This window comes from Magnolia sinica, chromosome 8, assembly GCF_029962835.1.
Source record: "Magnolia sinica isolate HGM2019 chromosome 8, MsV1, whole genome shotgun sequence".
Taxonomy (NCBI): domain Eukaryota; kingdom Viridiplantae; phylum Streptophyta; class Magnoliopsida; order Magnoliales; family Magnoliaceae; genus Magnolia; species Magnolia sinica.
This window is the reverse complement of record NC_080580.1, coordinates 32,646,661-32,668,107: the sequence shown is the minus strand read 5'-3', so window position 1 is coordinate 32,668,107 and position 21,447 is coordinate 32,646,661. Positions and strand designations below refer to the sequence as shown.

General features: G+C 37.9%; 1 pseudogene; it reads left to right on the top strand.

The window, feature by feature from the left end:
* LOC131253198 (protein REVEILLE 8-like) overlaps positions 1 to 5,651 on the top strand; it is a 51,234-nt pseudogene extending 45,583 nt beyond the window's left edge.
* Positions 5,652 to 21,447: the final 15,796 nt, after the last annotated feature.

Below are 21,447 nucleotides of genomic sequence, written 5' to 3'. Positions count from 1 at the left end.
GTTACCCTTGTTTACCTAATGATTATTTATTTTTTTGGGACAGAGAAAGCTTGTATCATCAAATGATATCGATTCCAAATGGGTGGGAGGTGTAAAAGGAGTTGTTGCTGCTAACCCGATCAGTGATCATTTACCATGTCAAACACCTGCAACTGGCTGACTTGTATGCTATCTCATAACACCCTTTAATCTCCTTTCGCTCTAAATGAGATGTTAGGCTTAGCTGCAGAATATAGACTCTCTATAGTACTTCTTTAATTAGCATCAGAATTAACTATTTTCTTTGATTTTACTTTGAATTAAAGGGTGTAAAGTCTGATGTAGAGGGCATTGTGCTGTCGCATGTCTGGAATTGTAGTGGTGCGCTGTAGATACAACAAGGACGAGAATAAAGAATCATGGAGTGGAACACATTTACCTATTATATGTGGCCCTTATTAGGGTTAATAATGTGACAACGAGATGGCTATAATGAAGAATGCTATCTGGAGATGTAGTGGTGTAGCCTCAGCTGGAGGAAATATGCTATCATTGAGTTGCAGACACTTCCCAACATGTATCAACTTGTGTCTTTCATATGGATGATTCTTTGTAATTTTGTAGGAGTGTCTTTTCATTTTTTTTTTTCTTTAATTTCTTCTAGATGATAGCTCTCTCCCTGTGTTGACTCTTACGCATATTTTCATTTAAGCCAGCATCATTATTCTGTCTTCCAGCTTCTTCTTGTTTTTTCTTTTTTTTTTCAATACACACACACACACAGCCCCACACACTCACGCTAGTGGAATTTCACCACCTATGGGTACTCGAACCCTTGACCAGGTGTTGAAACTCCTGAGAGTCTACCACTGGAGCAAGAGTAAGGACCACTGTCTTCCAGCTTATAGGAACTCTTTAGCGCTTCAGATTGTAACTTCATTGCCCTCTCCTTTTATAACATAATCTTCTCATGGTAGGCAATTTGCAATTCCACAACCTTTTTGGTAAGCAGGCACCTGTCTCAACAAGAGTCCAAATATTATGGACTTGTCATAGGGTTCTGCACTTTGTTATTCTGAAATTGCCGTAGTAGTGGCCATGGAAAATTACCCAAAGAAAGTCAAATTTTAGAATTGTTGTGAGGTATCCCCATCAAAGATCATGTTTCTGTTATTTGCAGAGATATGGGGTGCTGTTGAATTTCTGACCTCGAGTGATCTTAAAAGATCATTGATACTGTTACATATTTTTTGGAAGCCAGATATACTAACATATCACATTCTATTTTGTTATTTATTTCTTTTTGTGTTCTTTTTTCTCGTTTACCCTCAAGAAAGGAAAAATCTTACAACAACTCCAGATCTCACAGTTCACTCAAATCTCTTGATCGATTGTTTTCTTTGTGCTCTTATGATTCTGATTCTTAAAGAATACTATTTTGGTTCTTTAACCTACTTCAAGGCAATTGTTTGGTGTCAACATCTACTTATACTGTGGGAAATATATTTTAATGTGCTGCCCACATCGATGCTCTTGCATCAAGTAAAAACATTTTCAAACATATGCTTCTTACTGAAGCACTGTTTCTGAAACTAAAGGTTGACAGGCCTAAGCTGGTCAATTCACATGCATTAACTGCAACAAATTGGCTGCCAAATTGTAGATGGAAATGCATGACTGCTTTATAGTTTGACATTGATCTGGGTTTTGTATTATTTGGTGCTGATTTTTAGTTATAAATAGCTACTGGAGCTCATATTACCACAAATGAGTGTAAGTTGTCAGTATGAAAGTCTCTAGAAAGGCCAAAGAAAGAAAAGGAAAAGAAAAACAATATGATGAAATTTCAACTGTAGAAACCCTAATAATAAGGTTGGAAGCAACTACTTTAATTTAAATATTTGATTTTATTTTATTTTCTTAACATTATTCTATGCAGTGTTTGAAATATCGGTATCACGTTACGTATCGCATCCTCAGGATACAGATACATATCAGTTATCGCACGGGATATATCGTTTGTATCGGATAATTTATCACACATTTTTGAAAACATGGGGAAACATTAGGAAAATAGTTGAGTTTTTTAATGAAACTTCAAGGATTGTTAAAAAAGACATTAATACACACTTTTAAATCATAGCATCTCAAAAAAGAGAAGCACATGATAGGTTTCCTTTATATAGGGTCCTAAGCTATGCAATGTCTGACTGAACTAGTGCAACTATATTCAAATTGAATGCATAACATTTAGAGTCTATGTGACGATCATTTCATCAAACACTTCTAAATACTTTGAAATTAGTCTCAATTGACAACTGGTTGAAGGGAAATTTAAAATAATAATAATAATAATTTATTGATTTTTAATTAAATAATATTTTTTATTTTCCACAAATTGACAAGGACTTCAAAAATTAGCGGATCAACTCTCATACATGCTTGATTTCATGTTTGGAATGCAACATTGCAAGCAATTTGGAAATTTTCGAATTTCCCCAAATTGGACCTCCTACACTCAAATTTCGAAATTAGAGTATATGTGATGATTATTTTATCAATTACTCCTAAATACTTTGAAATTAGTCTCAATTGACAGCTGGTTGAAGGAAATTTTTGAAAAAAAAAATAAAAATAGAGAACGTGAAGAACTAATAGATATCGAAATCAAAGCTCCAATTTCATGATTTTTCATACAAAACATGAAGAACCAATAGATTTGTAACCATTTGACACTGATTTAACGTAATTTTAACCAAAAAAAAAAAATGGATTGGAAATTGAAAATGCTCACTGGATCGAACATATGAGATATATTGGCACTACCTATGCGTTTCGTATCGCACAGGTGGGATACAAGATATATCGTGGGATATATCAGCCGATATCATCTATATTTAAGACATTGGTTCTATGTATGTTAGCTCATATTTAAATAGTTTGAACCAAATATAATTATGGGTTGATCTCTCCAAGGCTCCATCGAATCAAGGACTTTTTAGCTTCAGCAAGGAGACGATATGCATACAATTTTATTTTTTTTAGCTTACTATGTGATCCATCACTTTTCTAGGAGATGAAACCTCATTGTCGAGCATTTCTTACCATTTTGATAAACTATTCATAATTTCTTGGTTGTTTTTAATGTCTTGGTTATTTATTTGTATGTAAGTCACATTATGATATATTTGTAGTTTCTACATGTTGATGAACATTAAATCTAGGCAGGGATTTGTTGGTTTTCTAGTGTTTGTCTCACTCTTATTTTATTATGATGCCATGTGAAAAAGAAATTTTGATTGTTTCCATTGATCTATTGAAATACATATATGGCACTTATCTTCAGTTCACATGTACAAACATACATACAAAAAAAAAAAGAAGAAGAAGAAGAACAAGAAGAAGAAAGAAAACCTTCTCTTTATAGTGCGTTAGCAATTTGGGAGGCAGTAGCTAAGATGGGGGCTAAGTTCAAGGAGGGAATTGGGTTCTCCATGGGGGACGGTAAGAGGATCTGATTCTAGGAGGATATGTGAGTAGGGTAGAGGGCGCTTAGCGAGGATTTTCCAAGGCTATCTAGGCTAACTCTGGAGGAGAACATCTCCATTGCTCAATGCTACTCCTTGGTTGGTGATGCCGTGGTTTGGACGACTCCTTGCCAAAGAAACTTGTCAGATGAAGAAGCGGTAGATCTTATTCAGTTATTGGATCAGCTTCAAAGCTTCCGCTCTCTGTTGGAGTGAGCGATCATCTAGTTTGGAATAAGGACAGGCCAGGTCATTTTTCAGTTTAATCATTTGACAATATGATGTATGGGTTGACATACGGGAGCATGGAAGGTACACTTTGTTTGTGACAATGAGCATAGAGAGTACACTTTGTCTGTGTGGTATTATACCCCTCCCCCCGGCCAAAAAAAGAAAACACCACAAGATAAAAAATAAAAATAAATAAATAAAAGGTAGCGGCCTTCACATGGTTAGTGGGGAGAAATAAAGTGCTAACAGTTGATATTCTTCATTCATCTTTTCGTTTATTGTCCCATCTCTAAAGAAATGTGGGAGAGATTTCTTGTCTCCTTTAATGTGAAGTGTGTAACGCTGAGATCAATTTCCTTCTAGCATGCCATGGAGTAGGTAAAAAAGGGAATGTGATTTGGAGTCTAGCTTCTATAGGGAGAAAGGAATAACTGATACCTTCAGAACCGTAGTGGGTTGGTGTCATAGGTGTTTGGTAGGGCTAAGTTGGACGGCATGGGATGGGCCTCATGTTTAGCTTCCTTTGAAGATTGTAATCTTTCTTATTCAGCTTCTCCGTTGTAGTGTGCCTATGTTTCTGTTAGGCTTGCTTTTATAAAATTCTGTTATCTTTCAAAAGACACATACAACACCAAGGATCCAGGTACCATTTTGTCAACCTGCTAAAAAATTACAAGATAGAACCAATAACTGATCTTACTTTAATGAGTAGACCTCCCAAGAAATCTTCAAACTGAGCTAGAAGACTCCCTTGGTCTAGATTCATGTGCAATGTAAAAGTCATGTATTACTGCTCTCCCAATCATTCCTCAAGACTAGTAATTTTTGGCAGTATTGCATATTTTTGAAAACCACAGCATGACTTGTCAAAGATATTATAAGATGGTACTTGTGTTATTATTGGTTGGATACCTGCAGTTCCATTCCTTCAATTGTGCACTATTTTTCTTGCCTAGATATGTTTATAGTTATCTTGCACAAACACAAGTCATTTAAAATTTCTGAGTGATTTTACAGCCAACTTTCTGAAAAATAAATGGCATAGATCCATGAGTTGGGAGATGAACATCTAGACTAGAGTGGCTATTCTTGTTCTCAAAAATTGCAGCCTTGATTGATTGTACACATGAACCTTACTGCAAATATTCTGAGTTTTTCTTTTATTGCATCCTAATCTAGTCTTTTAGTTTCTTTTAACACTCAATCCAAAATCTTGAGTATATCTTAAAGCATGCAAGGAAATACCTTGAATGTCACTTACAACATCAAATAGGTCATTCCATTCAAGAGGTTCTTCCCTCAGATTATGAAGAAACTGCATGCTGAAACAGATGTTGGAGAAATGCGAATGCGAGCAGCTCTGGTGCCATCAAAAAGTCAAATAAATATCAAATATTCAATATCCATGCATGTGGTACATCATGTACAAGATCTAGAACTTTCCATCTGTTGGCCCTAACATCTGTGGGGCATGCCCTAAAATCAATGCCACTCAGGTGATCCTAGCCACTAATAGAAGGGGTGTTGAAGGCTAAAAATTGTCAGTTATGAAGAGGTCCAACCAATGGTTAGATGTGCAACAGGCAAACATCCTCTAATTAATGGCAGACTGGTGTGCTTTCTTGGCATATTGCCAGTCCACTGTTGATAGCATCAGACCTTTTCTCTTACTCTGTGCTTGGTGTTGATTTCTGACTGAATAATTGGTCTCTGTTGTTTCTTCTTCAGATTTCAGTCAGTGACATGTTTCCAACTTTCCAGACATGCACACTAATCTCTGGGCTGGTCTCCAAGCCCCAGTACATAATCAGTATCCCTAGAGCGGACTTGGGTTGTTGAAGGATCTTATGAAAAACCAAACGGATGAAATGTCGAAAGGATAATGATATTAAGAAGAATTTGGATTTCTATGAAGTGGTGAAAATTTGAGTAATGAAAAAAAAAAAAAAAATTCCTTTTTTTTGTTTTTCCCTTTGTGTAGATATGAGAATATTAAACTTGCGAGTTCTGTTTTGCATAATATTAGGCTTCATGCCTTCTTATGGAAGACCAAAATCAATTCAAGTGCAGCAGGATCGTGCCTTGCATATTTCTCAACCCAGCTGTGTAACAGCAGGACTTCGAGCTTGAAAGCAGGTGGTTGCAAAACACTGAAACAGAAATGAAAGAGCAATGTCTGCAAATGGGGAAAGAGATGTAGATTTAAATTGAAGGGCTTAGATGTTGAAGCTTGTGAGCAGGCTTAAGTGTTTAAAATGGAGGAAATGGAGAATGTGGGCATGGAAAATAAACAAGGATTCTTGTGGAAATGGCAAGTTGTGGATCACAGCGGTTCTGTTGTTGTTTTTTTCATGTGTGAATTTTCATGGAAAACTTTGGAAAAAGGAAATCAAAATGATATTCTGGTCACGCTCTTCCTTCTCCAGCCTTGAGGCTGGAGATTCAACCCCTCTTCCAAAAGGCATCAATTTCCACAAAATGTCAACAGTAACTTGGACAGTTCCATGTATATGCGTAAATGCGTAATGCCTCGGAGAGCAGGCCAGCTGCCCTATTCTAGCTAGAGCGCTAGGCATATGGCTCTTGCTTGCCAAACACCCTTGGTAAGACTCAATCTTGAGGTGCAAATTTCTGATTAATCTTAAAAATTGGATTGTTCATTTTTATAGCTGGTCAACACATTTGAGTTAACAGATCCATTTTAACTGTTGAATTTTTTCTTTACTGTGCTTCATGGGAGATTCAATGGTTATGCTCTATCAGTCCATCTCTTACGCTTGCATAGAATAAGGTTAAGGATGCTAGCTATTGAGACTGAAAGGATTCGGTCAATTTGAGAACATGGATGAGTGGATTTTTAGGCTTTTAATATAAGGCATTACCCCTAGACGGGGAGTGAGAGAGAGACATCCACAATCCTCCTGTACCCTATTTGGCCAAAAGGAAGGTAACATGTGGCACTGCATGAGAGAGGAGAGATGGATGAAAAGATCTTCAAGATATTTGGAACGTTTTTACCGAATTATATCCGACATGAATCTAGTGCTACACGTCATTGGATGGTCGACGAAGTAATGCAGCCTTGTTATCTAAGATTTAACGAGCGGAGAGAAAAATATGGTCGAGCAGTCCAAGATATGGTAGGCAACTGAGAGAAGAGCTTGGCCGACAAAAGATGAACAATTACAAAAGAGAAACGTAACAAGAGAAGGATCTAGAGAGAGAGGCCTTTTGATTACTGTAATCACTGGAGTAATGAAAGAAGCATATGGAAGAATAAGCTGCAACAGAACTCTATAAATAGCAGGGGAAATATATAGGAAAAAAAAAACTCAAAAAAATATCCAACTAATCTACAAATCCAATACAATACTAAACAAATCTATTAATTTACTTTATCTCAACTTATCCTAGGAGTAGCGATAATCCAGTAGCAGTAATTCTTAGTTATAGTATTTAGTTGTAATTCAAATTTATGCTCATACGCTAAATTTGTCTTTATCCAATATCACGTAGTTCTTTCAAGAGACGCATTCTTATAGCAACGCCTAGTGACCAATTATGAGATTTTCCTTTTGTTTGATTGCACTGGTATTCTGAAAAGTCCTTGTGGAAGGCAAAGTGCAACCCACCTTCGGAGGAAGAACCCAACCCTCTAATCATCATCTAATCATTACAAAATTTTACAAGTGGTTGAGTAAGTGATCGATCTTCTCAAAATCTAGTCATATACATTCACAGTGGACATATCTGCTTATTTCAGAGCTTGGGGTCAAAGTTGATTGGTTTGGATCGAGCTGCTTTATCAATTTTAGCACGCCCACACACACTACACGTGAGAGAAAATAAACCGAGCGCCAACAATTTTGAAATGCCCGATGAGACTAAAAACTACTTGGTTGTCATCAATATTCATTTTACACCAACTATGCATAAAGAACAATTTTGGCACTCCCAGTGGGGCTCGTTTACAAAGTATACTAATAAGTACAATAATTTCTCAGAATCATTAGTTGAAGGGGTGGTCGTAATGCTTCAATAGCCGCCACTAATGTTGTTGTAGCCAACGAGTCTCCTGCTCAAGAGGAAGAGTTACATGTTCAACGGGTACGTGATCAAGTAAATCAATTACCTAGTCTGGTGCTTGTTCCACCAAACCCGAATAGACTATCGACATCCCAGGTTGAACCTCTTGAGATTATGTCGGCTGGGATAGTTGATGTGCAAATGGGAATTCAGCACATCGCAGAATTGTCATGAGTTTAGGCTAAGTAATCGCGGGCTCAGACTGAAGGCTTTAATAGGTGGATTGATGCAGGACCGATGCATGAACCAATTAACTTGTGAGATCAAGTAGCCGAATTAAGATATTTAACCAAAAAAAAAAAAACAAACAAACATTGCTATAATCATCATAAATATCATGAAAATCAAAAGGGTATCACACATAATCCTAGCCTAAGCCACCAACATCGTAATACAAGATCATTAAATAAAAAGAAATTAGGATTAATGGATGTGAGATTATGTGTCATAGTGTCTTCCAAAAATAGCTCATAAAGCATACATCACGATCAGGCACTATGGTCTTAGGTAAACCATCTAAACACACCACCTCCCCAAAGAAAAGCTTAGCCACATTGGAGGCATCTGACGTTTTCGAGCACGAAATGAAATGGGCCATTTTGGAAAAACGGTCCACAACCACGAATACGAAATCATGTTTCTTGATAGTTTTCGGTAAGCCCAACACAAAATTCATACTAATTTACTGCTATGGAGCATGAGATACTGGTAAAGGCGTATATAATCATGTATTTTGCTTCATCTGCTTTGCCAGTTGACAAGTCCTGCATTGCCCAACAATCTTAGTTACATCTTGCTTTAGACTTGGCCAATAAAATCTATCCTTCACAAGAGCAATGTTCTTGTCCCTCCCCAAATAACCAGCTACCCCTCCTGCATGAAGTTCCCAAACTAAAAAATCATGGAAGGAGGTACGAGGAATGCAAAGTCTGTCACCTTTAAATAGGAACTCATCGATGATGACAAACCCGCGACTATCGGTCGACTGACCGTATCGCAGTGATGCATACAACTCACCAAAGTCTGAGCATGTAGGATACTCTTCTCTCAACCGATCAAACTCGGTCACTTCCACTCTCATGCGTCACACGACAACTAAGGGCATTAGCAGGTTTGTTCTTGACCCCAACCTTATGTTTAAGAATGAAAGAGTATTCCTGAAGAAATTAGACCCATTTAGCATGCCTAGGGTTTAGTTTCTTCTGGGAACTAAGGTAACGTAAGGCCTCATGGTCAGAGAATAAGAAAAATCTTGCGGTAATAAAAAATGCTGCCAATGGCATAAGGATTGGATGACCGAATAGAACTCTTTGTCATAGATGGAGTATCGTTGCTTTGCCTCATTCAACTTCTCACTAAAATAAGCAACGGGGTGCCCTTCCTAACTGAACACACCACCTATACCTAACCCAGATGCGTCACATGCAACCTCAAAGACTTTAGAAAAGTTTGGAAGGTGCATGACAGGGGTTTCGCTCATCTTGCCCTTAATTTCCTTAAAAGCTTTAGAGGCAGTTTTAGTCCATACAAACTCCCCTTTCTTGATGCAATCCGTGATGGGAGCCATAATAGAGCTAAATCCTCCAATGAACCGCCTATAAAAAGTTGCCAAGTCATGAAAGCTTCACACCTCATGAATATTGCGCGGTTTAAGCCATTCAGCTATGGCACGGATTTTCTCAGGGTCCGCTCTCATGCCCTCAGATGATACAATGAACCTTAAGAAGATAACGCTCTTTGACATAAATGTACACTTCTTAAGGTCAGCATATAGCTTTTCAGTTTTGAGGACCTCGCAAACTTGCCTCAAATGGTGGAGGTGTTGTTCCTTTGATGTGATATAGATAAGAATGTCATCAAAATACACCATAAGAAACTTACCCATAAAGGGTCTCAACACCTGGGTCATTACTCTCATAAATGTGCTTGGGGCGTTAGTCAAGCCAAAGGGCATGATTAGCCACTTGTATAATCCATCATTCGTCTTAAAGGCTGTCTTTCACTCATCTCCTGGGCGTATATATATTTGGTGATACTCGCTCTCGAGGTCAATCTTTGAAAAGATCATGACACCTACCATCATTTCTAACATATCATCAAGACGTGGTATGGGAAACTGGTACTTGACCGTGATTTTATTGATGGCTCGACTATCCACACACATGCGCCACGTGCCATCTTTCTTAAGCGTAAGAAGTGCTGGCACGACACACGAACTCATGCTCTCTTGAATGAAACCCTTTCTGAGGAGCTTATCTACTTGCCTCTTCAAGTCCGCATGATCGGTAGGATTCATTCGATAACGAGGAAGGTTTGGTAAAGTTGACCCAGGGACAAGATCAATGGCATGCTGAATGTCCCTCATGGGTTGAAGCTCATCTGGTAAGTCATTTGGAAATACATTGTGAAACTCATCCATAATTGGCTTCACCTTAAGGGGTCCCTCTACACTAACCTCGGGTGTAATTTCTCTCGCCACTAAGGCATACACCATAGAATCCATCGTAGTCTCTCTCAAACTCCTTGGTGTTGATTACATAGAGAGACTTAGGTTGGGATTTTCTCGTATCCCTTGGGTTACCTGACTTCCCCTCAGTTTTCTTCTCCGCATTTCTTTTTGGTGGGAGAGGAACTAGAGATAATTTTTAGCCTTGATGCATGAATGAACATACATTTGAGCGGCCGTATATCGTCATATCATGGTCAAATAGCCAAGGCCGTCCCAAAATGATGTGCCCAGCGTCCGTAAGTAAAACGTCACATCATAGCGAATCTGAATAAGATCCAAAATTAACAGGCACGAGACATCGCTGGGTAATGGGGATGGAAGATGCATCCACCCATGACACTCTATAGGGCTAAGGGTGCTGTTCAGGTTTCACCCCCAAACGAGACAAAGTGCTAGTAGAGACCACATTGGTACGACTGCCACTATCGACGATCACCTTTCAATTCTTCTCTCCACATTTTGCAGGGGTGTAAAATATCGTAGTCCAATGCCAATCATCATTCTCCTTAGCGTTGGTCAAGGCACACCTGACTATTGCAAGTGGTATGGTATCTTCTCTTTTTCCTTCTTCATCACTAGCACCATTGATGTTTGGCTGATAAAATTCTTCTTTAAAATCGCCATGTTCATCTCCTTCTTCTTCACCATCATCAAGTATAGGGTTTTGTTCCTCTCTTTCGATGGACATTATGCACAAAGTGACCAATCTCATGTCAATTGAAGCATTGCGTTTGCTCACCTCCCCTATAGCTAGCACTCGTTATCCCCTTTCCTTTGACATCTATAGGGTTGGGTTGGGACCCAATTTGGGGCCTATACTTACTCCCCATGTTAGACTTAGCCCCTTGAGAGTAAGTCTTGACACTTGGATCCCCGAGAGTCATAACGCTTACTAAATGGTGCCTTGAGGTAGTGTTCAATGTCTTGCACCACTTGGTACATGTGGTCCAATGTACCAACATCACAAGAATAAAATTCTCGTTGGATCTTAAATCAAAAGCCCATCCTAAATCTGGACAATGTAACCATCGGGTCCTCCTCAAACCTAGCGATGTAATCTGGAACGATCATGGATCCCTGTTGCAAAGTCTGCCACTGGTCTAGGAGCATCTGACGATTAGAAAGGGGGAGATATTTTTCTTTAAGGACCTCTTTCATTTTGACCCAATGCACAATTGTGGGCTCTCCTTTCCATTCAATTTTACGCTCTATGTTGGTCCAAAAAAGTTTGGCCTAGCCTGCCAACTTCATCTTGGTAAATCTCACTCAACGGGCATTAAACATATCATACCACTTAAATAGTGGTCCATGTTTGTCAACCAATCAAAGAATGCTTTAGGGTCCAAGCGACCATCAAAACTGGATGTGTCAACTTTCACACCTTTCATGACTTGTGCATCTGTATCATAATAGTCATAACACTCCTCACGTGGTGGTGGCACTTGTGCTAGACCACGGCCAACGCCTTGGCCACAATCATACTCCCGCCTATGAACTTGATTTCCAGCCTGAGATTGAACGTCCTCCCGAGTGTCGGGGTTTGCCTGTAAGGAGGCCTCAAGTTGATTGACGCGCGCATTGGTCGCGGTTAAGTGAGTGGCAGTGATTCTATTGTGCGCTTCAATGGTCGTCAGACGGTTATTGATAGCATTAAGGGCCTCAGCAATCTGCTCTAGATTCATAATGGGATGTAGATCAAAACCACGTCATGAACGAGTAGGCATACACAAGTAAACTCTAAAAGGAAACCCTAGATGTGACTCTAACCTATATGCGACACAAAAATCCTATATGACCTAGATCTATATGAGGACTAAATAAAACCTTAAAAAATGGTTGACTAAACAAAATATGTCCCCTTCGCAGAGCCGGTCACATGGGTAGAGCTTAAATTTGGGTAAAAGGGTTCTGTATAAAATTTTCATCACAAAGAGGAAATTTTGATAAACTGACCTACGTTCAAACTGCTCTCTGATACCAAATTTAATGTAGGACCAATGCATGAACCAATTAACTTGTGAGATCAAGTAGCCAAATTAAGATATTTAACAAAAAAATTAAAAAAAAAAAAAAAACAAACAAACAAACATTGTTATAATCATCACAAATATCATGAAAATCAAAAGGGCATCATGCATAATCCTAGCCTAAGCTACCAACATCGTAACACAAGATCATTAAATAAAACGAAACTAGGATCTAATGGATGTAGGGACACCCAATTAGTATAGGGTATAGTATATTTAAAAATAGGAAACATAATACAACTTAGGGTAAAAATTATGGTTTGGGTAATTTTAGGAAAGTAGAAAAATTAGAAATTTTAAGTTTATGGTTAGGATTTGGATTATGGATGGTATGAGAAAGTTGGGTTTGGGACAAGACGAAGATTTGGGATGGTAGAATTAAGAATCTAAAGAAAATACCTGGATGGGGAAGAAAAGAGAAGATGGTGTGGGGATAAATGGAGACATTGCACCTCCGTTTATGAATATTAGCCTCGCACCTATCTTCCTTCAAAATCGCATGGAAGTATTTTCAAATCGCATAAAGATGGGAGAAGAAAGCAAGAGCTTTTCTTCTTCTTTTTTTTCTTCTTTTTTCTTTAATCACAAAATTCAATGGGAGAGAGATCACATGCCCCCCTCTTTTTATATTTTTATAGATCCAAGAAGTTTCAAAAATGCTAAAAATCTTCGTCTTGTGAATTTTAACGAAAATAGCCCATCAAATAAAATCAATTTAAACACTCATAATGTGTCCAAATATAAAATAATCAAAAACTAAATCCTAAAATATAATAAAGTCTAAAACTGATGAGGACGATCAATGATCAATGACCCGATCATGTGATCCATGCGATCCGATGGCCCGATTGTCACATCTCTCCGATCCAACGGTCTAGATCATTCCATAAAGCAGCCCATGAGCATCTTTCCAGTGTGGGGTCTTCCATATGCTTGCACATGCACATGGGGTCTTCAGCACGAACACAAGTACTCGCCTAGCCATAGGAAAATCGGCGTGGCTCGCCTCCTCCTCTAATACGTACGAAAGGGTGTACATGAGATGATGTCCTCATCATAGATGATCAGCCATACTGAGAGCAAGAATCGGTTGGTGGCTTTGTTTGCCGAAAGAGCATTTGTTACACCTCAGCAACGGATCGATACTAGTTCTGTTAGGAATATGGTACCTGTAAGAACAGTCCAACCAATGCCACAGACATTTCCTTTACGACGAAATACACCATTTGTTCATGTCCTTGTTCCAGTCTAGGACATATGAAATTCACCACTACCTATAGATTTCAGACATCCTGAACGTGTTCCTGTCCAGGACGTGCGAAATTCACCATCGCCTGTTGATTTCAAGTGTCTTAAACGTGAGAATAGAAACTTAATCTCTGAAGTCGAGAATCAAGGGATACTTGGGGGGTAGGGGGGCAACGTTTGCCCATGAATCGACCTTATAATGAGGAGAAATATCAGGTTAGTCTTAAACCACCTCCAATTACCGCACAATAATATTGGGATCATAATCAAATTGTTCAAATGGTTCAAGAAGTAGTAAGCCAAGTTCTCGGGCGAACTATTAGTCCAGTTTATCACAAGCCTTATCTTGACTGGATCAACCGACAATCTCTATTGCTGAGGAATTATCGACCGGACTTTACCCTATTTATAGGTGATAGTGGTCAATCGACCATATAACGTATAAGTCATTTTACCATACAGTGTGGGGAATTGGCCAACAACGATCACTACAATTGCAATTATTCGGCCACTCTTTAACTAGGGTAGCCTTTAGTTGGTATTCTAATCTATTGCCAAATTCTATATAAACCTAGCAGGAGATGGAAGAAAAGTTTCATGCTCAGTTCTTCTATAAGGACAGAAAAATTCTATGGCCAATCTTGATCGTTTTCGGCAATTATCAGAAAAATCGTTTAAAAATTATATTGCTCGGTTTAATAGGGCAAAAGGCATATGCAAAGTAGTTACAACCGAAATAGAATTTGTCCAATTGGCCCAGGATGGTCTAGAGTTTAAGCTTCGAAAGAAGTTTATCAGGACATAATTCACATATCTCTATGATCTATTTAAAAAGATATCTTGATATGAAGCTTTGCTTCAATAGTCGATGCGACAAAAGAATGCATCAGCAGGGACATACTATTATGATCATAATTATGATGTTGCAGTGGTTGAAGTTGTGGCTAAACCCCATTTGTTTGCTCGACTTTAATTAAAATGGAGGCAATTATACCGTCCGATCAAAAAGTTCAACAGACATACACCTTTGATATTGCTCAAGTTGACAAAATCTTTAATACTATGCTAGTAGGGAAATTTATCAAAGTCCCTGAGTGATTTCGGGGTGGAAGGTTGGTTTAAGCGAAAGGAATGTTCTCTGATCAACAAGAACATTGAAGACAATATCTTCCATGATTTTTGGAGAGAGATTGCCAAGTTCCCTAATGAAATCTTTCTGATGGAATGTTGAAAGAGCAAAAGATGAAGAAGCAGACATGGCGGTGATAAGCATTTTCGAAGAAGAAGAGGGATAGGAGAGCAAGAGGCATAGAAAATCAAAACTGATTTGAAAATGCATATATATATATATATATATATATATATATATATATATCAGTAAAGAACATGCACATTAATGAAAGGATAATTATTACTCCTCGTAAGATTTGATTGTTTCCTATGTGTCACAATAATAGTCATGGGAAAAGCAAAACCATCATTCGGGTTTTTCGTCTTGGTTGAGCAAAATCAATAGGGAGTTGACACGTGGAAGCATTGAGCGACAAAATTATTGCGTTGAGCAACGGACCATTGCTTTTACCTTTTTTGCACAAAGGCGAAGCAACATTGAGGCAATGTTATACCCTATTTTTTACAATTCCAGGAAGAACTAATTAGGAAATGATACGTGTCATTACACGAGAAATATATAGCACACATAAGATCAACAAGGATATTTTCAGCGCATGATGAGAAGATAATAGCTAGCACTGGTTGGATAATACATATCAATGTGGTCAAGCAGTGAAAGACAGAACATGGTCAAGAGAAAAATGATGTTAAAGTAGTTGTTGTAACCAACTGAACGTAGGAAAAAGTATCTAGATGGCTATCTCATGGAAATCTATAAATAGCAAAGGAATTTAACAAAGCAAAGCGTCTCATATCATTTCAATCAAACAAATCGAATCTATCAATTATCCCTTATGTTCTTTAGCGTAATCAATCTTTTATCTCCTTAGTGTAACCAATAACTTAATCATGCATTAAGAGTACTAGTAATCCTTAGTAGTAATCTAAGTCTACACTCATACATTAGAGGCTTTTCATTGAAACACAAGTAATTCTTCTTTTCATAAAGGTGTTTTGCAGTTACTCATTGCAATAGACTATTGGTGTTCCCTTTTTATTTACTTTTGTAACAGAAAGTCCTTTTGCATGAAAGGTAAAGTGCAATCCATTTTTGGAAGATAAATCTTATATTATAATAATCATCAAATCATTTTAAACAGTATCTTGCGAGTGACTGAATAGGTGATGGGTCTTCTTAGATATTGGTCATTCTTAACATCTAGTAATTAGCATTTGCTTGTTGAGTTTGGACCATTGATTATTTCAATTTTAACTGCCCGTTTGATGGCCACCATCGGATTGTCAGGATCACTGTTTTGGATGTGGCTTTGTGGTTCTGTCCCATCTCCGGCGGGACCCATTAATTGAATGGTTTATGATAAGGATGCACGTGGACAGTAGCCTTGTGCACGCGTAATTGAGTAGTCATACTCTCCAACAGTACGGATGTTTGAAAGAAATCACCGAGTATTTTAAATTTTCACCACCATTATTTAAGTTGTTGTGTGGCCTTTACTTTTCACTTTTCATCCTTTTATGGAAATCCGCACCATCCAAGTGGTGGGACCTATTGTGGACACAGTATATTGATGGAGTGATGTTAACCATCTCATTCCATTCACTGAATTTAGACTGCTGATGATTTTATTTTCAGCCGCCCATTTGATGGTTACAACTGTTTGACCGGTGTGATTTTAAAGAGATGATCCATCCACAAGGTTCCAGTGATTTGGACGGTCTGGGTTGACGTGTATGTATGTCACAAATTCGAAATTGGTGGGGACCCTCACGCTGTAACCTTTTCCCCAAACGATCCGCGCCATTTTTATCCGGAGTTTCTTTTGCCTCTGTCGGTACCAAGCATCCCGCGTGTAGTGGCCCAGTGGGGCCAACATAACTGAGATGGTTCGATCATTTGAGCCGTCTATATTCTACTAACTACTGTGTAAGCAATTCTCTCGTAATCACGGCTAGGGCTGTACACGAGTCGTACCGAGTTGAGCTTTGCTGAGCCAGCATTTAACCCCAGCTTGAACTTGGCTTTGCTCGATCCTGGAGCCTGACTGGCCAGCTCAGCTTGGTCAGCAGCTCGGCTGGTTCGAGTCAAGTTTGAGATTGTGAAACATTTTCTCAAACACATATAATGCATCTTCCAACCCTCACGTAATGCAAAACAATAATAACATATTACAGTTATTTCATCAAACGCCAAACGAGCAACATAAAAACAAGATATAAGGGTAGTTCTATAGTATAAAGTTTTTTTTTTCTACAGTGATTTGTTTCGTATCCATTTCTTCCTTCCCACCAATTGATTTTGCAGAGAATGTAGATACCTAAAACAACATTTTGTTAAGTCATTTCATCAAACACCTAGCGAGCAACATCAATATAAAATATAACTGAGTCACCGAGCTGAGTCGAGCTCGGGAAGGCTCTTGGCTGGAAATTTTTTCGAATTTTAAAAACTAGCTTAACTCGGTCCAAATCCAATTTTGAGCCAAGGCGAGTCCAGCAAGGTGACCAAGCTAACTTGACTCATGTAAAGCTCTAATCACGACTTTGCGAGGATCCCCGACTTCGAGTTTTCAGAGTTGAATGCAAGCCGTTAAAAAAGCTGTTTTCATTTTTCTAAATTCATCTACGGCTAGCGATGTTTACAATCATCTCATCTCTTCAGCATGAATTTCTTAGTGTAATGTATAGAATACATTCCACATCAAGGGCGGTTCCGATCACCGGCCCACCCAACATGTTGACCCTAGTGGGCAGCAGCACATGCTGGATCCTGAGCAACAGAGGCGAAATGAATTCCTCGGTGAGAAATACTTCCATACTCTGGAAAAGCGTTTTGGATGATACGCAGGCATTTATAAATTATTGAGAAATTGCATTCCAGGATGTAGAATAAGCCATAGTCTTATTTTGATTATCTAAACATTACTTTGATTGGACAGTAAAAAATGAAAAAATAACCAATGATTTTCAAACCACAATTATCCACGAACTAGCGGTTAGGATTGTTCAATCAGATCGAGTTTTTTTTAGTATGTAATGGGTTTTTTGGCGACTTGGAATTTAGCTTGAATTCCTATTTAAGGCATTTATGATTCTTTATGAAAAGATGATTTGCTAAATTTTAAGAATTAGGTTTCAATCCTAGATGGTGGTTCGGAGGTGGTTTTCAACGATGAGTGTTTAATCACCACTATTTCTTATGGCATGGTCATTTCGAGAATTAGATCCATTGAATTTTTAGACTCATGCCCTAAAGGTGGTGAATTGGATGGATGAGGTAGATTTAAGACAGATACATCAAAGTGGGTCCACAATCCACCCTCCTTAGTAGATCCGAGATATGCGCCCAAGCGGTGCCCCTGAATGTGCGATGTGGATTGCGTCCTATCATCCAGGGGATATGTTGGGCCCACCTGATGTATGTGTTTTTATCTACGACCATCTGCTTTACCGTATCATTTTATATCATTTTATAGCATGATTCCAAAAATTAGGTAGATCTAAGGCTCAAGTGGACCGCACGGAGGATTGAATGCCCACCATTAAAAACTTCTTGGGCGGCACATAAGTTATGGATCAAGGTGATATTTGTGTTTTCCCTTCATCCAATATGGGGCCACACATTAGCATTAAATCTTTTCTTTTTTTTGAAAAATATGTATAAGGTGGGACTAACTCGATTGATGGATTAGATCTGGTGTCATCATATATGTGGTGCATATACGAGCTTCATTGCACACGTAGCTTAACAAAATTCTTTTAACTTTTTAGTTGTGTTACAGGTGTTCCAATTTCTCACGCCGTTACGATAGTAAGAGCAAACCAGTCCTTTTATTTTTATTATTCGGTTCCAAATCCCTTAAAAAAAAGTAAACAGGAGGATTTAAAATTTATTCATTTCGTAAATCCTTACTCTAAATCTCACTTTGTTCATCCCTATTATCGTTGTTCATCACAAGAGTCAATCAAAATAGATTATGTGTGATTTGTATAAATCCACATGGTGTATTTAAATATTTGAAAAGATTTTTTAATAAATAACAATTGTATCAAACCATGTCACGTCAACATCTAAGCGACTAATGAAGGATCAATTGTGAAGGAGCAGCTATAGGACATATGGCAAGATAAAAATAAAAATAGAGGAAATCAACTAGTGGTGAACGATTATGGCAACCGTCAGAACGTAAGAATGATCTAAATAATCAGATTGAAACTATAAATAGAAAATGAATGTAAGAAGAAAATTAGTCTCATACCAACAAAATCAAACCAAACATTATCTTTCAATTATCCTTTCAATTACTAGTCAAATTACATTAGATGGTGTAATTCTTTACTTTTCCTGCCAAGCAAATTACATTTTCTAGTGTAATACTTTACTTTTAACTTCTTGTTTATATTCGCAATAATCAAGTAGCTAGTAATTTTAGCTGTAATTTGAGTCTACTCTTGCATGTTGGATTCAATTCTTTATTAGGAATTGTATTTTGCAAATGTTCCTCGTGATCGACTATAAGAATCATTTTCTCATTCGAAAAGTCATTTCGTATGAAAGGCAAATGTGAAACCCATCATTAGATGACGAATCTCGCGCTCTTGATGTCACATGATCTTGTTTACACATTGAATGAGTGGCTGAATAGGCGACTGATATCATTAGATGTCAGTCATATACTACGTGTTTACCTATCTTGACACTTGGAGTCATAGTTGTTCGATTTGAGTTGAGTGGCAATTTCAATTCTGCCACGCCCCCACACGTACTATCAAAAACAAAACCACTCAACACACTTTACAATTTCAATTAGAGCTTGGATCCTCTGTTTCTCATAAATAGATAATTTCAATTTCTTACAATATCATTGGATAACATCATCAGTGCTACATTCAATGCAGATTAATGTCATAATGAGATGTACCAATCACATTACAAGGAACATATTTTTACACGCCATACCTTTCAAGTACCCTGGTAATATAGGCCCTCTGTGACAGGCTGAGCAGTTCAAGTAATCTGCCACGACAAATCTCAATGTCGATGATATAAGAGGCGTCACCAAGATCTTTCATTTCAAATCTTTGAGATAATAATTTCTTGGAGCCTCTCAACATCCTGATATCACTGCTAGCCAACAAAATGTCATCAACATACAAAATCATCATAACGAACTTACTCCCACTGATTTTAATATAGATACATTCATCTGCAGTGTTTTCTACAAAATTATACGAGAAAATTACTTCACGAAACTTTAGGTACCACTGTCGCACTGCCTGTTTCAACCCATAGATGGACTTCTTTAGTTTGCAAACCAAATGTTTTGAGCCATTAGTTACAAAATCTTTGGGTTGTAACATATATATATTCTCATTTAGATCTTTATTAAGAAATGCAGTCTTTATATCCATCTAATGTAACTCTAAGTCTATATGACCTATAAGATCTATTATAATCCTGAATGAGTATTTCTTAGATACTGGTGAGAAAGTCTCCTTAAAGTCAATGCCCTCACGTTGGTTAAAACCCTTGGCAACAAGTCTGACTTTATATCTTTCGACATTACTCTTCGAGTCTTGCTTAGTTTTAAATATCCATTTACAATCAATCGGCCTTATTCCAGTGGGTAACCTAACAAGATCTCATACTTTACTGTCCCTCATGGATTTTAACTCATCTTTCATAGCATCAAACCAACGAGAAGGATCAGCACTTTGTTTGACTTGTGTAAAGGATTCAGAATCTTTTTTCACCCCTATGTCAAAATCGTGCTCCTGTAAGTATATGATGTAATTATCTCAATTTACAGGCCTTCTCTCTCTTTCAGATCTTTTTAATGGTTCATCTTATTGGGTGTGATTTTGATTTTCCTCATTAGTGGTTTGTACATGAGGTTCTACATGGTGTTCTGTAGTGACCACAGGATCAACTGCATCATTAATATCCACATGATCTTGAGTGACTATGACTGGAGTCATAGTCATTTATTCCTTAAATACAAAATTTCTAATGTTCGTGCTCCCACTGTTTTCAGTGTTCTCAATGAATTTGGCATTCTTAGTCTCAACAATCCTGATAGAGTGAGAAGGACAATAGAATCGATAGACTTTTAATATTTCTGGATATCCAATGAAGAAAAAACTTACAGTTCTAAGATCGAGCTTCTTTTCATGCGGGTTATAAATTTTAGCCTCAGCAGGATAACCCCAAACATGTAGATATCGGAGACTTGGTTTTCTCTCATTCCATAACTCAAAAGGGGTTTTGTTTACTGCTTGGCTGGGGACCCTGTTAAGTATATGAACTGCGATTTTGATCACATCACCCCACAGAGACTGGTAATGTCGAATTGCTAACCTTCCTTTGCACCATATCTATAAGGGTGTGATTGTGTCTTTCAACCACACAATTCTGCTATGGAGTACTAGGCATAGTGTACTAGGCAACAATGTCATAATCCTATAGATATCTAGTAAATGACCCCAGATTACGACATGATTCGTCATATTTGTCATAGTACTCACCACCATGGTCGGATCTGACAACTTTAATCTGTGTATCTAGTTGATTTTCAACTTCGGCCTTATAGATTTTAAAAGCATCCAGGGCATCTGATTTCTCATTGATAAGGTAGAGGTACCCGAAACGAGAGTAGTCATCTATAAAGGTAATAAAATATTTGTGTCCACTTCATGAAGCCGTAAGGAA